Here is a 17,051-nt window from a genome sequence, read left to right on the forward strand (position 1 = left end):
GCCCAAAACTCAAATTGAGGCCATGTGTAGACTCACCTTTATTCACAGTAATTACAGGTTAGTTAGAGCCAACTCTGCAGTGCCAGTGATTATTAACAGAACTCAGTCCTTGCACAGGAAGGGACGACACGTGGGGTTCCTTTGAGGAGATCCCAGAGAAGGCTTGTGACCAAACCAGCATAAATGATGGCACAACTCAAAATTAAGCTCAGCTCAATGGAAAGATGTCAGTGAAGGCCCAGTACACAACATATTTCATTTCCACTCAGCACAGACTCCTTCAAACAGAATCTCCCCTGCTTGATACACACTGCTCAAGGAACAAGCTGAGAGATATTTCCAAAAAAGGTGTGAAATTCTGCTTTTCACTACAATAAATCTGGCCTCATTCAAAAAGTTGAATCAAATGTTGTTGCCACAGATGTAACAAGCTGCCACATCACAAAAGGACATTTCCTGGGCATCATGATGGGCCAGCCTGTGGTTGCTCATCCCTGAATGGAAAGGTCCACCAGAGAAATGTTGCAGGACAATGTTACCCACTTGGCTTCAAACATGAGGGCCTGCTCCCGGTAGAATGCAGCCTCCTCCTGGGGACTCTTGAAGGACCTTTCCATAGCGGTCGTGAAGAAGGCTGTCACTCCTCTGTCAGCCTCCCACTGCACAATGGCAAAACAATCAGCTCCACTAGCCTCCACTCACAAGAGACTCTCTAATGTGGTTCAAGCAGGAAACGTTTTCAAGAAGCCAAAAAGAAAAAGATATAGCACGTCTCAGCAGATGTACCAGCTTTTGCAGCAGAAATGTTTTTCTCCAAAGCTGCAGCAGAGAAAAAAAAGCGGCGCTGTGGGAAATTTCAGCTTTTGCCCTCAATTTCACATTTTTGCTCTTACCACAGTAAAGCGATGAAAAAAGAATCCCTAAGCGATACTGCTCTCTTAGTAAAAAAAAGATCCTCTAAGATATGGAGAAAAAATATGAATGAATACAGTGAAATATTTCTTCTGGGTGAAATGCAAAAGTGTGCGAAAAAAGCTCACACAAAATATGAGGATATCACCTGCACGCACTATTTCTTAATGACCCCAGAAGAAGGGGAATGCTTCTGGTGCCATCTGCAAGCAAAGGACAAACAAGCGACAGCAGCCACAATGCAAGCTGCATCACGATCGCGACTCCCAAATATAGCTGTTAAAGAAAAATCCTTCCTGGTAACCACAGAAAAACAGTGGTCCTTGATTCAAACACCTCAACACGATGAATTTCTCTTCAACTGCACAGCTTCTGGCATAAGGTACTGCTTTTCTTCATAGCCATATATGGCTGCACTAACTAAAGAGCAACTCTGCTTTGGGGGGAGAGCAGGTCGAGAGAGGACCCAACAGGAGAGCCACACTGTACGCAACAGGCAAAAGTATAATAGGAGGATGCCACGCGGTTCTCTCGGTGGCTATTCGCTCATGATATGAATCCTAGGGGAGTTAATACAATGACCTATACTTGCACTGGCTCAAAGGTTCTGATCCGTTTTTACTGGGCAGCGAGAAATAGCCCAGTTGCGATGTTGCTCAAAGTCATAAACCTTCAGTGATGCTTAACATTTTAGAGCTAATCCTAGCTGTGAAAAAACTTTATGTGACACTAACTTCTGACTTCAGGTAGAACTGTCATGTTAACATCACATCACCCGTCCTAAAACATGTCAAACTAGCACCATCTGAAGCAAAGTTAACTGTGTGGTGTGTGTGCCTTCTTTTCTCTTGCCCTGCATCTGTTTTCGCTGGTTTCCTTTCGATTTAATATAAACCGACTAGCCCAGCAGTTTACTCTCCTAATTTTTGTGAAACGCGACATCTCAGGAAATTCGGCACATAACATTTGTACGAACAAACAGTGGCACTCAGCCATTGCAGTCCTCCTTACCATCATTATCAAATATTGCTACGAGGCGTTCCCGAGCGGTACGAGTCTCAGTTCAACATCAGAAGCACCTCCGAAATACCAGAGCACACCATTAATACAGGTTCAGCTTCAGTGTCCTTGAGTTGCACAAGTTCTAATATGGCCAAGGGTAGGTACACGGTAAGGCCGGCGGTTTACCGGACTAGCTTCGCCGGTATTAATACGGTGTGTCAACACTGAAGTTTGGCCGAGAAGACAGTTGCTGAAATGAAATCGAAGGTGTCCTTGTAGGAATGCAAGGGTTTCGAGAGAGTGCGAGCGTGGTCTGGTGGAAGATACGTAGCAATCATTGCTGATGTAAGGTCGGAATGAGAAGTGGCCAAGAGCTGTGATGCACAATAATCAGGTTGGAACTCAAGTGTAACAGCAGAAAGGCTGCACTCAGTGAGAGGAAACAGGTACGCAAATGCAATGCCTTGGGACAAGACTTGGGCAGAGACGCTGAAGTAAAGAATCGGAAGGCAAGTGCGGTTGACGGTGACAACACTGTGAGGAAGGCTGACAATGCGCTGAAATACAACATCAGTGATAGGGCAAGTAAGGTAGGCGCCATCAGGAACAGAGGGGAAAGGAGACATGGGAACATAGATGGCAGTTTCAGGTGGCAGGTGATCATATTCAGCAGCGCGGAGACAAGGCATCTGCGAGGCGCTGTTGGAGCAGAGTGGGAGGTCCAAGCGTAGTAGGCCAATGGTGCAGTCGATAAAGGCAGCATGGGCAGTCAAAAAACCAATACAAAGCTATACCTTGTGCAGAATGTATTTTTATGAAATTTCGCACCTTTAAAAGTTTGATCCCGAGCCCTTGACCTAGTTAAACAAAACCTTTCATTACACAAGCATTGCATTCAATAACGAGTTTCCAGGAGATTTAAAGGTTTTTCATAAATCATGGCAATTCACAGGCTTTAGCAAATGCACCAAACTAAACTATTGTTCAGAGAGGTAACATGCACAACAAAGAATGAAATACCTCACGATCAACTGATAATCACCAATTCCTAAACTCGTTCATAGTTTGTTTCACTTCCTTACTTCCTACAGCACCGAAGAACTGCAATTTCGGATTAAAATAAACAATAAGAAATGTGTGTGAAATCGGAGAAAAGGAGGTAAGAGCACAGGTGTTGCAGTTGTGACATCAGTACAGTAAACAGCAATCACAGGAGGCGGACATATGATTGATGGATATAATTAAAGGATGTTCTACATAAATAAAACCGCTTTATGATGTAGTCAGCACCAAAAACGATGACCAAGGCGGGAGAACGACACAATACTTGATGCAAACAGCTTGATTCAATGCCTCGAAGATCATAGAAAGAGCTCAACACTGCTAAAAGCTACGATTGACGCCGTAAACAGGAAGGGAAATTTAGACCACCTGGGCTTCTGTATTATGCCCTAAATCGCAACAGCACATGGACACTTACTTTCTGCCTCCAATTCGAAAGCGGCCACTGCGGCGGGGGTCGATCCCGCATCCTTGGGCAAAGAAGTCGAGCGTCCTAACCACTGCACCACCGCAACACGGCCCGCAAAGATTTGTATGAGAGCATGGAGAATTTTTTTTATGGTGCATGGAGTTTTTGTTTCTTTCTGCATGCATGAGAGGCACTAGTATAGCACTAGAGGCACTCAACAGTGTAATGTGTACCTGTTTGATTGAAAATGTCTTCAGCGCCACCAATGGCGTTTACTCAAACGACGGCGAACAACAACAGAAGCGTCCTAATGCACATCAACAGTTCTCTAGTCGCACTAGGAGCACATCTGTCACCACGGTCACGGCGGCCAGAACACACAAGGACAACCTTCAGGATGTGCTAGATACAAGAACAGCGCGAGTTCCTCCCCAACGGGCCAGCATTTCGAGAGCACATTTTCCTGGCTTTCCATCGAGATTTCCCCAGGCGGTGCAACGAACAGGGTTGGGCAATAGAATCAGGTGTCACACCCAGTTGGGCTTTTGCTGCGTCTGTTTCCTTCCTACGTACACCCACCGCGTTCTTTGTCCTAGGTAGAAGGGAGCAAAATGTAATGCACCAGACCGGACGGACACAGCGCTGTTTCTTTTTCCGTCTTGCCTTGGTGCCCTACATTTGTTCCCTTCAATCATGTACCAACAAGCATCTACCCTTCGGACAAGGTGTCGCATGCGCGAGAGGGCGACAAATAGCAGGTTTCTGCCCCTAGGCCCGATGGTGTTCCGCGTTTGCTCCGACAAAGCTGCTTCAAAGCAACTGGCGTTGGTCAGAACACGGATGGCTCTGAGCACACACTGGACGAAAGAGAAATAAAGGCAATACAGCCTGCCCGAGCAGCCTCCAAGACGAACGCGAGCTGCGAATTCCCATTCAATCTGAGTGTTGCTCAATGGAGTGGCGACAAAACCGAGGTGACCGAGACAAAAAGCGGCGCCTCGCTCGTTACAACAAAGCTTGACAATTCATAGAAGAAAGGTCCAACACGGTGCAGGGGCTGAAGGAGAGAAGGCCCTACCTGTGCGCCCAGGCCAGGTAGCGTCGAGGTCGGTGCCCACTACGCCAGCGACTGCCCGAGATCGGCTGGCAGAAGCGATGTCAAGGTGTAAGAGCAGCACTGCGATTACGACAGGGTGAACACGATCGCGAACCGGTAAGCACTTCGCAATCCTCACACAATTGGGGGACAGAAAACCACGGACAATTCCAACCCGTCCATGTTTGACACATGGGCTAGGAATGCGCAGCCGCGCATTTTTTCACTTAGGGTAAAGAGGGCGCAACTAGACGAAGGAATGAAACATTAGGCTTTGGATATCATCAAAAAGTAGGCAAAACCTGCATCAGGGTGAGTTTTACATTGTGCATTCTTTTTTTCCCCCGCCAGTTCCGTAAAGTTCTGGGGCGGTGCCGCAGGTGCGACAAGCGTGCAGCGCCGCGTAATTCCGTCTCCTCAACGGTAGGGTCTCGCGACTTCTTTCTCCTCACTGGTTGCCTCTGAGCGGGTTAAACGGCAATTGCTACCGAGAGGTGCCTCTGAACGCAACCTAAAGGTAACATACACTCACTTAAGGCAGGAAATGATACGGTGAAGCTAATTGATTAGTGTTACCGTTGGCATGCCGTAACCTCGTGGTTCTGTTCATGGCTGGTTTTGCGGTTATTAAGAATTAAAAACATTATATAATGCCACCTAAAGGGAACAGCCCCCCGTAAAAATCTTGTTAGCTTATTTTAACGTTGTGTTTAAAAAAAATCAGAAAAAGTTACACTTGAAGTATTCGAACAGATGTTTTACATGCTCAGTGCTCAGGTAAGCAGTGCCAATCTATTGCGCCATTGAAACTTTTTTTTTAACGTGGTATTTATTATACAGAAAGGGTTATGTACACAGACTATTTACAATTCCCTCAGCCATTGCTGAGATGCACAACAGAAGACACGACGTTTTAAAAGGCAGGCAAAAATAAGCACCGTGCCACCAGCGGAAATCAATCAGGTTGAAAGTCATTTTTATCATAAGTGTCCTTCAGTTGCAGCATCATTCTGCTAAAATGGAGTCTAGGTAGAACAACAGGTTCAGCGTTGCGATCCGACATGCGTGTCTTCCACAAGCTATGAAGTCCAATAAGGAAAACCATGTCATATGGTTCGTAATCAGATTGTGTAACAGCAATGTACCGCACACTGTGCGCATTTAGAACAAAGTCTTTCTTTACAGTTCTTTGCAGCACATCCCAAAAAAGAATTGCGTCTTTGCAATTAATAAAACAGTGCTCAATTGTTTCAGGCACATCACACAGACGGCAGTTTACAGAAGATACAAAAATATTTTTTCTATGGAGCCATGTGTTAACAGGTAGAGCTTCGGTGTGTAATTTAAAAATGTTTTCCTGCAAGGAGAAATCTGCATTTTGCTCATCCTTTTTAACACATCATCATCCTTAAAACCAAAGTATAAAGAACGATACAGTGGTGGCGGAAAAAGCCTTGCTACCAAATCCTTGTATAGTATCTTGCGCGAAACAGAATATAAGTACTAATTCGAGAATCGTACTGTCAAAAACATCACTGAAGCATAAACTTCCTGCATAAATCCTAGTAACTGCGGGCGGTCAGTAAAATCTGAAGAAACCACTAAGTCGGGAAGCGGATTCATGAAATTAACTTGTAGTAATTCTCTAATAATCGGATGTGAACAATCACGAAAAAAGAAGAAGAAACGGGCAACTAACTGCCTTACATACAGATGCACTAAGCCGAGCCCCCCTGCACAAACAGGTCTGAATAGGTTATCACGCCGAATCAGTCCAAAATTGGATGACCAAATAAACGTCGCAAATATTCGGTGAAAACGCTGGATGTAATGCCTAGCACAGTGGAGGACCTGAAGCACATAATAAATTTTTGTCGCCTAAAACATGTTGCAGGCTTGAGTCCGACCGAATAATTAAAGCCGAAGGGGACGAATTGTTTAGCATAACGCTGGACTACTGGAACGCGCTCTTTCCAGTAATTTAAACTTGACTTAAATGCATGCAGTGGAACGCCCAGATATTTAGGGGGCACACATGACCCTTCAACTCCAGCATATAGGGGTGGTGTTGAGCCCCACGAACCAAACCAAAGGCCAGAACTCTTGGAGTGATTCATCGGAGCACCAGAAACAACGCGAAATTCTTCTATGCTTGGTTTGTCAGTGCAGAAAAACGCAAGATCATTCGCATATGCAAGCACTTTAACCTCATTTCCAAGGAGAGGGAAGCCATGGATACTACTGTTATGTAAAACACTCTGACAAAGTGGTTCCAAGTAAAGAGCAAAAAGCAGTGGAGACATCGGACAGCCTTGCTTCACAGAAGAGTTGATTGGTATGGGGCTTGATAGGTGGCCATTTACAATTAGGCGAGTCGAACAATTTCTATAGCAATGTTGCACCCCCTTCAGTACTACAGAAGCAACGTTCCCTCGTTCCAGAAGAGAAAACAGGAAAGAATAACGAACTCGATCTAATGCTTTTGCGAGGTCGACCTGAAGTAAAGCAAGCTGATCATGTGAGCAGGAGCACGATTCGAAGATTGTGCGCGCAATATGTACATTACTTTGTATGGCTCGGCCCCTCAAACCGCACGTCTGGTGAGGGCCAATGAGAACCGACATTGTGAACTGTAGGCGATTTGATAAAATTTTGGCGAAAATCTTGTAATCCACATTTGCCAGTGTGATTGGTCTATAGCCTTCCACTGAGCGTAATTTGTCTTCATCAGTACTCTTTGGAATTAGGACTGTGTGGCATTTTGTAAAAGTCTCGGGAAGGGCTTCTAGATCCAAACTTATCGCGAAGACATCTAGCAGGTTAGGAGCAAGAATAGTTTTAAAAGCTTTCTAAAATTCAGAGGAAATGCCATCAGGATAAGGCGTTTTTGAGAGAGGTAACTGATCAATAGCAACTTCTATCTCTTGCTGCGTGAAAGAGCTACTAATTACAGAACAATCATCTTCTGATAAAGGGGTCAGCAGGGACGTGAAACGCGAGATGTCAGAATTTCTTACAGGAGGAATGGCACTAAACAACATCGAGTAATAATCTACGAATGCGGACGTAACCTCATCTGTACTCGTAACCAATGTGCCATTACGCATTAATCCCGGAATCAGCTTTGCAGTCGCATGATGACGTTCATCAAGCAAAGCTTGCCGCGTCGGCCGTTCGCAGTGCAAAGCACGCTTGACACGAGATCGAATTAAAGCACCGCTGTATCGTTACGCATCATGCCTTTGTAACTCACTTTTGACACTAGCAATTTCGTCCGTATATGATCCAGGGGATTCACATTCTAGCTAATACAGGTTACACAAGTTTTTGTTAACTGCCTGCTCCTGATGTTTCCAGTAGAAAGATTAAATTGAGCCAAGTTCAATTGCTAACGCACGTACTTCCTGCTTGAACATTTCCCAAGCGGCGAACAATGGTAGATTTCTGGAAAAACATGATTGGAACTGTGAGCGCACACGAATGATAAATTTTTGGCCATTTACCAGCGATTAGTTTAACTTCCAAAGTTCCCACTTCGGCCTAAACTTTGAATGGTCATTGCCACCGAGCCGGGCTACTACCATGCTATGATCAGAAAACAAAACCGGTATAATTTCGCAAACAAGCCAGCGGGAAACTAATGTACAAGATGCATAGATCCGGTCTAGACGAGCGTGTGAATGCCCCTGAATGTGGGTGAATGATCTAAAAGCACGGCAAGACGCCCGTGTATCAACCAGTCCCGCATCTTCTCTAACACGGAACAAAATTTCCCCACTCCTGTCACTGCGTACGTCTGGACTAGAACGATCAATGGCGTTGCAAACACAGTTGAAGTCGCCAATTAGCACAAGATGTCGGTCACAGTCAAGTAAGCTGGCTGTGTTAAAAAAAAACTTACGCGCTGTGTCACAGTAATAAAAGCATAAACATTAATTATCCGCCATGGCTTCCTAAAGAGTAGAAGATCGCAACATATCAACCGACCCTCGGCGTCGATATTATAAGTTAGGCCAGTACAAGGCAGCGTCTTTCGCAGAAACAGAAAACAACCTGCCGGCAAGCCCATAGCATGCGCAACAATGACATTAAAATCTGCCAAAAAGGGCTGTAGTGCCCTCTTTGTTTCCTCCTCTCTCTCTACCTTCGTCTCTTGGACTGCCACAATATCTAGACGCCTGATGTGCAAAAGTCGGCGAATTTGCATCTGTCTCTGGCGAGACCTGAGACCCCGTACATTGAGAGTTGCAAGCACTATCTCTTCAGAGACCGCCATGGTGACAGCACATAGTGTTGCCTACAATTCCATTTGCCTTTCGGAAGACGGCGAAGCCGCCTCTGAACCACCGCCAGGCCTCCTCGACCGCGAACGCCGGCACTTCCCTTTGTGCTTCGACGCTCGACCGCGACGACGATGCTTGTTGCCAGCTTGGTCGTCCTCCTTACTGGACTCGGAGGCACATGATGCACGGCATTTCAAGACTGGCTCGTCGGCAGCCGCGAGCCCTGGTCTGGACATTGTTGCACAGCAACGACCACAGGGGTCACAATATCCGCGGTGACACTCGCTTGGTGTTCGGGAGCGATTGGTGGATCGTCTGCGCTTGGCTCCCTGTCCGAAGCTTGACATGACATCTCGCCCAAGGCCTGAGACGTTGAGTTGTTCCCATTACCCTCGGACGCGCATGAGCAGTATTTTGTTCCTCAGTATCCTGTGGAGTAGCACTTGAGGACGCGGCCACAACGCCGACAGGAAGGACGCCAGACGCATCAATTATCTCAGACGCGTCCATGATGTACTCCCGTAATGCTTCGTCAGGAGGCCAGGCTCGGTGCCGAAGCTTGTCCGCGTATGTAACCCCACACTCCTCTGCTGTGTGGCCGAAACGCCGGTAATCTTTGCAACGCGGCGTACAGCAGTGCCGACGAGTGTGTCCAACACGGTTGCAGCGGAGACAGAGAGGTTGTCGGCCAGGTATCAAAACGAGGCTCTACACTTCACACACAGTTAGCTGATGTGGAACGTCACCAACGCTAACCCCTTCGGCAAGAGTCAAAGTCACATCTCGGCTGAGCGTCTTCATCTGTTCCATAACGGCAACTTTCCAGTTTTCCCTCGAAATCGAGGTGACTTTGCCATAAGCTTGTAGAGCTTCACAAATAAAGAAGTCATCCAAGCGTTCAGGCAGCCAGAGAAGTTTAGCCTTTATCTCCTTCGGTTCTGGATCCACAACAACACAGCGACGGTTCTTAACCAATAAATCTCCACATGAGACTAGTTTTTCTTTAGAGTGCGCCGATTTACATGTAACCATCCAGACATGCGACATTTGAAATTGTCCGATAGAGCTTATTCCAAATCCACCACGTTCCGAAGGGCGTCTCTGAAGTCTTGGGCACGGTAGGGGCGACCGACGAGGTCAACATGCATAAAAACAGAGTCGAAGACAAGCTTACCAGTTGGGAAAAGGGGAAGGACAACACGGTAATCATTACTGCTGGCATTACCGTGAGCAGTACCTCCGCCAGAGGCCGGTTGAACCTTTGTAGCGGAGAGCATCGCGAATCGCTACCACACGGTACGGCGTCTTCGTCGTTCTCACAACGAGTGCGGCAGGCTTCGTATGCGCTGTTATTCCTTTTTTCAAATATTTCCGCTGTCTGTCGCCAGTTGACGCTGCTCAGCGGACCCTACCTTTGAGAGAACGGAATCTCGCTGCAGGCGCGAGTTCAAGCAGCGTTACTAGAAGTTTGTTTCAGTGTCGTTCAGCATGCTGCGGGAGTACAGCGGACCAATGGGAGCTTTTCTCCTTGAGTTACGCTCACCGCCGCCGCAAGGGGCTTCCTTGTTCACGGTTCGTTCGGCATCTGTTCCATTGTCGGCGAGTGTCTTTTTCCTGGTTTCGGGCTGTCGCTCGCAGGTTTCGTGGTGAGTGCAGCCTCGAAATGAAAGAACACACAAGGCAGATGCTGCAGCGGCATGTCGTCAGCATACTACTCATGACAACGGAGTCTTTATAAAAACAATACCATCACTCAGGAAACGTTCGACAAGCATATGACATATCATTTTAATCCGAAATTTTCGCAGGCCTGTACAAAAATAGGAATAAAAAATTGAATGAGCTGTATCACATCGAACTTTTTCCGGCCTAACATGACAGCAACTCGTCTGAAACGGCAAAGCCTTCGTTAAGCGCTAGATGAGAAACAATCCAGTTAGAACTGAAGATCAGAATGGCTAATTTATAAAGATATAATGTAAGTTGCAAAATGCTTGCATGACAAAGTATAGTATTACCATCAATATATACGCTATAAGGTTGAGTTTTAAATTTTATTTTAATTTATATATAGCAAATGTCTCATGTCGTAATATAACATTTTAATACTAGAAATAAACTTTCTTCAATAAAAATTTTTAACTGATATTTTCATTATTTCATGAAAAGATAGCCAATCTCTTTCAAGCACTAATTCCTAGCACCTTTCTCTTTCTTTTTCAAGTATAAATTTCAACTAACAGTTAAATTTGCAGCTATCTGTGCAATAAGGCCTGCCTTAGAGAGCAAGCACTACCCATTATTTTGGTAGAGTTTGCTTATTAAAGATTCCCCACTATAACTCAAGGGAGATTCCTCAATTATAGATATAAAGGCTTGTTCCTATGCTATTTATGCCGAGCTGAGTATAGGAGTTGTATGTCGCGCTGTATTGCATTGTGGAGTTGTATACCGTCACCAGTGGTAAGCTTCATGCTTGTTGCTTTACCATTTTCAAGAATGCTACAGTAATGCTATATACATATTCAATATATGTTGTTCAAAACTTTATAGAAAGGTTATGCTAACGAATATTTGTAGCACTACTATGGCAATAGAAGGAACAACATTAGGAACGCCGAAATAACGTTCGACCAAAACTGGAATTGAACAGTACTGTAATATTTTGGGCACTACCTGGGCCGAGCTGGAGAAGAAAAAAATTTAATTACAGTCATGTCTCATTAATATGGACAGTTTTCCCAAGTAGCAGAATTTTATTCTGCGAAGCATGGTAAATCATCAATGGCCAATGCTTCCATAATTGGCAAAATGCTGGACACCAATCAAAATATGCCTGTCTGTGGTGAGAAGCCTATCATTGGCAATGCTAAGGAAGGCCAAGCATGGACAATAATTGGCAAGGTCATGGACCATGATAACACCTACAATTGGACACCATGTTCAATCCAAGCAATTTCTTTGATTGTACGTCAATCATGTTGACCAATGTATAGTTTAGCATCTTCCTAGCACCTGTTTTCAGCAACAGCCATTTGCCTCCACCCTCCTGTAACCTTATCAAACATTTTACACCTGTAGTGGTTTGGGGCCACTGCTTCCAGATATATCTAATATATATCGATACCTTCTATGAGGTGTGAAAATACACAATATGGCTACTTGACAAGCGGGGGACTTATTTTCGACAATTTGCCATTTTTTTTCTTAAAGTGTGACATGCGTGTGGCGTGTGCAGTAGGACGTTGCCTGGTTACGTATGCACACAATCAGGTTACGCATTCTGAAAAAAAAGAGAAATAAAGTGGCAGAAAAAAGTGCGCTGTTGTCTGCTACTATATATTTGCACCAAGTATGAAAAACGACGATGCTCCTGCAGGAACCGATATGCTATGGTGCATTTCGTGATTCGGAAGCCTTGGATTGCAGTGTGGCGAGCGAAGTAGGTTATGGCATTGCGGTATCAGTGTGTCACTACATACTTGCGGTCGAACATTCGGCATCAGCTAGGCACGGAAAAGCTGCACGAGTTTCAGCTGAAGAACAAGAACGGCAACGGAATATTCGCAGTGGGTTAGTGCAGACTGGGAGCGGAAAGTAGCATTACTGTTCATAACCACCGATGACCTCTCACGTTTACTTATCAGCGGCTTTTAAACGCAGGAACTAAAACGTTTAAGGACTATGTCGTTAACAGAAGGAATAAGTCTGCTTAAGTTTCTAACATATTGTGTCGGCTTGAGTTGTGCAGAGCACGGAAAGCAGCGCAGAGAGAGAGAGAGATGAAGGGGGAGATAGAGAGAGTCTTCCACACACACGCGAAGTGGAAGGCATACGCTGGGCCTTACATCTAGTCGGTTAAATTTTCATGCGCTGGCGTGCAAAAAGCTTCTGCTAAACACAAAAGATGCCCGAGAAAGAGGAAGAAACAGAAGACCGGAATAGCAGGAAGATTAATTAGCCGATGCCCAGGCTACAATACACGTGCAGAGGAGGATAAACGAACAATAAGGAATGAAAGCGGAATATTACTGAAGAAATTGTGGTATGAAGCTAGGGCAGCGCCGCGCGCGCGTATTCCTTACTGTCGAAACGGCAAAATGCAAATCAATAAAGGCACGTTATTTTCCGGCTGTATTAAAAAAGCAATCAACACATAATGTCACTCTATTGCATCATATGATTAGAGTGTACCATCATAACGTGCTCCGGAGTGCTTATTTTTTTTCTATAAAAAGCAAATGGTGAGCCCGCATGCATAATAAAACAAAACTTTATATATGAAACGCATCACATACAGCAAGCAAACATGTCATGGAACGTACATTCCTGCATTAAAATAGAAGCTGTGATTACTTTTTTTTTGCTTTTCCCATCGTAGAAAGGCTGTTCAATTCATTTACATTACATTGAGTGCATAGTGCAATGCAAAAACGGCAGTATTTAGGGCTGACGTTTTAGACATCTTTGGTAATCCCTCGCTGCTTGTCGTACAATGTTCATGCACAGCCATCGCAAAATATGGCCCCTCAGGTTGTACTCACGAACCGACCAGACAGATAATTAAAAAGCATCGCGGTGCTCTCTGAAGTTCATGATGGTTTAGTGGGCATTGTTAAACACAGAGGCAAAGCGAAGAAAATACGGGAACGGCGCCTTTATTTCTCTTTTCTTTGTCTCTGTGTTAAAGAGCGCCCACGAAACCGTCATGAACAACCCATAACTCGCCCAACGTTCCCTTCTGTTGCAACTCTGAAATGCCTCGTCTCGCGCAGATCAACCGCTTGAGTTAGCGGGCTGCATTGGTGCGCTGGGCAACGACCACGCGGATCGATGGTTTCTCTAAGAGAGCAAAGCGTTTGCAACGCGAGGGTAGCTACGACCCTCGTGCGGTTGTAAATCTGCATCTTCATTAATAATTCTCTAAAAGATGATGCAGCTGAAAGGTTTCCTTATGACGTCGTTTCAGTGATTTCTGCAATTACAACAAGATGTGTCAGCTTGCGTCACTGCTCACCAAACTTTCTACCAAAATGCGGTGAGATAACAGCCGCCTACACTGCCCGTCGAATTCGCCACGTGTTTTTCGCGACCACCTCAAGTGATTCAAAATGCGGCGCCCAATTTTGGTCTTTTATAACAATGGCAGAACATTCTTTACGTAATGAAACATTGTTTTGACATCATCAATAAATGTTTATGCATGACGTATTTCTCGCCACACAATTCAGCCAATTAGATTTCAGGAGTCGGCTCTTGACAGTGGGCGGTTCATTTCAGCCCATTCGTATTACAAGCGTAAGTGCTTCCCTTTCTATCATATATATCTCGGTTTTCGCTCCATAATTACATATAAATACCATCCAGATATAATGAATAGCGCTGCTAAAAATCAGTTTTCACGTTCACGTCATTTTTACGGCGCCGAAAAAAACCGTTCGACAGACCGCAATTTCGAGCCACAAATTTGAAACACGTGACTTTTCTGACAACTAATCAGAGAAACAAAAAGGCGCCAAACGGCGGTCATGCGTGTCGAAAATAGGGCCCCTGGTGTGCAAATGCAGCAGCAAGCAGTTGATAGCGATGCTACAAGCTTCCTGCAAAGAAAAGTGCCAGGTACACTTGGAACAGGCTTCCAAAGAATTCATGCAAGTTTTCCATATATTTCATATAAGCAGACTTGTTTGTTCGCTTGCGTGCAAGAATGGGAGGCATAACTATTGACTTTGTGTAGTTTTACAAATCATAAGCTTGAATATCTGCACATCCAACAGGAATATTGTTTGGGATATGATAGATGAGTATTGCAAAATACACCCCACTCAAGTAGTACACTGGTTTTGTGCATTTTTTTTATTTCAGCCAAGTTATTCAATCAGCGCTAGTACAGGTTTTCCCTCTGAATTTAATCCTAGCGCCAGCGAAAATAATCTGAGCGCCGACTGATATAATCTAAGCGCCATGCAATATAATTCGCGTGCCAAGTATTTAATCATAGCGCCAGCATATTTAATCCAAGCGCCAACTCGAATAATGTCCGCGCCAACCAATTTAATCCGAGTGCCAACGCAATTAATACAAGCGCCGGCGAATTTAATCCGGGTGCCAACCAATTTAATCCACATGTGAAAAATGAATGGGTGGAGGGCTCCAAAGCATGAAACATGATTTCCAGAAATAAATAGAAATTGAGATCACATTCCAGACCATGCGACGAGTAAGCGAAGCGTTAGCTTATGGGATGACTTTCGTCAATATTATGACAAACGCACAATTTCGGCACTGAAATACTGAAGGGTCCGAGAGCTGTGGCTTACTGGCTCTATATTCCAAGAGGACAATTTATCCCACAAATGTGCGCACTGCTGATTACAGAATATATGCAGAATTAAAATGTCGTCGATGAAACACAATTATTTTATCACGCAATTAAAAAACGTTTTAATTAACCGTATCTAATTTAGCTACATGTAATTTCATCAGGCAAACATTACACAGCCAATGCCAAAAAGTTCCAAAGCAGACTGCAAGTTTTCCGCCTCCGTTTACTCGGTGCCGAATTTGTCGTCTGTTTTTGCGCTATGCTAGGAGAATGGATGAAAGCACAGACACGTGAATTCACTATTAGAAATAGGTTTACTTTCGTTTGCAAGAAATAGACATGTTTTCTCAAGAGCATAAAACAAAAACTGCTAGAAACGCAGAAGACAAGAGATTGGAAAGCAGGCGGCAATCTTCGCGCCTCCGTTGTGTGTGCCGCGTTGTCGTCTTCATTTGCACGACGGAGTAGAGCCGGACGGTGGTGGTGCGTACTCGTATATTATAGGCAGGTGGTAGTCTGCGTGTTTTCAATATTTTGCATGAACTTTAACGCGCACTATTTTCTTCCATGGAAGCTGATGAGCAGTGCCCTGACATCCTAATAGGGCACCGAAAACGGGGACCGCCGTTCAAGCCTCCAGGTGCACCAAAAAGAAAGAACAGCAAAGTTTCCGAGCATGACAGGACCAGAATTCTCGAAGTGTCAAGGCGTGGAGGAGATGTGAAAAAATTGGCAGACACGCTGGGCATCACTTTAAAGACGGCGAGATCCATTGCAGCGAGCGATAGAGAAGCGTTGAAGAAAGGCGGAACATCGAAGAAATTCGGAAATGAGGTAGTAACGGCTCTAAAGAATATTGTGGATAACAACCCTGCTTTCACGCTAAAGCAAATAAAGCAAGCAGTGGAAAAAATATTGCCGGGAATCGCCATCAGCACAAGTAGCATTGATCGCCTACTGGATTCGCACGGTTACGCTATGAAGTTGATGACTCAGAGGCCGATTGACCGCAACAGAGAGGACGTGAAACGCAGCCGCAAAACATACGCGCAATGGTTGCAGTGTGAAGGACCTCGCTTGTGCAGGTTTTACATCGATGAGACCAAATATAACATATGGTGTTCAAGGAACTTCGGCCGTGCAGTGAAGGGACAGCCTGCGGTGCAGACGACGACTGGCACTAAAGGAGCAAACATTAACATTCTCGCCTGCATGTCCGCAAATGGTGTCATTCATTGGACGGCCGTAGACAAGGTTCACTGGGTCGTTTTCAATGCATTTTTGAGCGACATATCAGCCCGTGTCAAAAGTGAAGAACCTGGTTCTGAAGCGGTTTTTATTTTTGACAACGCTCCAGCTCACAGCTGTGTGGAACAGGCAAGCCTGGCCAGTCAGACGCACTAGATCAAGCGGCTGCCTCCTTACAGTCCATTTCTCAACCCTATAGAGGAAGTCTTTTCGAAGTTCAAGTCGGAAGTCAAAGCTTTCCTCAGCGAGCGGAGAGACCTGGTGCTAATCACTCCTCCCGGAATGACTAAAAAGGACCACCGGCGCAGTTTGTTGCTCGACGCTGCCCGACACTCTATGCAGCAAATACAAAGGGTAGAGTGTGCTGCTTTTGAGCGCCATAACTTTTCTTTTATACGGGCGGGTTTGCATGAAGACGATATGTAAAACGTTCTGAGTTATACTTAGACCTGTCTAATGTCTCCTAGAAAATAAAATTGCACTTCAGTCGGCTACTTCTGTGCTTGTACGTGCTTATAGTTTGTTGGCAACCTACGCTGCTAGGATTGCCGCCCAGGCAAATTAAGTACTGCTGCTAAGGTAACCATAGTGAGAAGCCAGTAGCTATTCCTGGCCTCGGTTGTAAGCTCCGCTGTACATAGTTTCATTCACTCTACCGTGTCGCGGCCAGACTGAAAGCAGGGGCGCGCTCTCTCTTTCCGTGCTAGCGTTATT

At 45.1% G+C, this 17,051-nt stretch overlaps 1 pseudogene; it reads left to right on the forward strand.

Annotated features, from left to right (window-relative positions):
* Nucleotides 1-11,548: 11,548 nt before the first annotated feature.
* On the forward strand, nt 11,549-16,763 carry LOC146184555 (uncharacterized; annotated as a pseudogene).
* The last annotated feature ends 288 nt before the right edge of the window (nt 16,764-17,051 follow it).

Source organism: Amblyomma maculatum, chromosome 7 (assembly GCF_055883805.1).
Source record: "Amblyomma maculatum isolate TAMU_Amacu chromosome 7, ASM5588380v1, whole genome shotgun sequence".
In the NCBI taxonomy this organism is placed as follows: Eukaryota; Metazoa; Arthropoda; class Arachnida; order Ixodida; family Ixodidae; genus Amblyomma; species Amblyomma maculatum.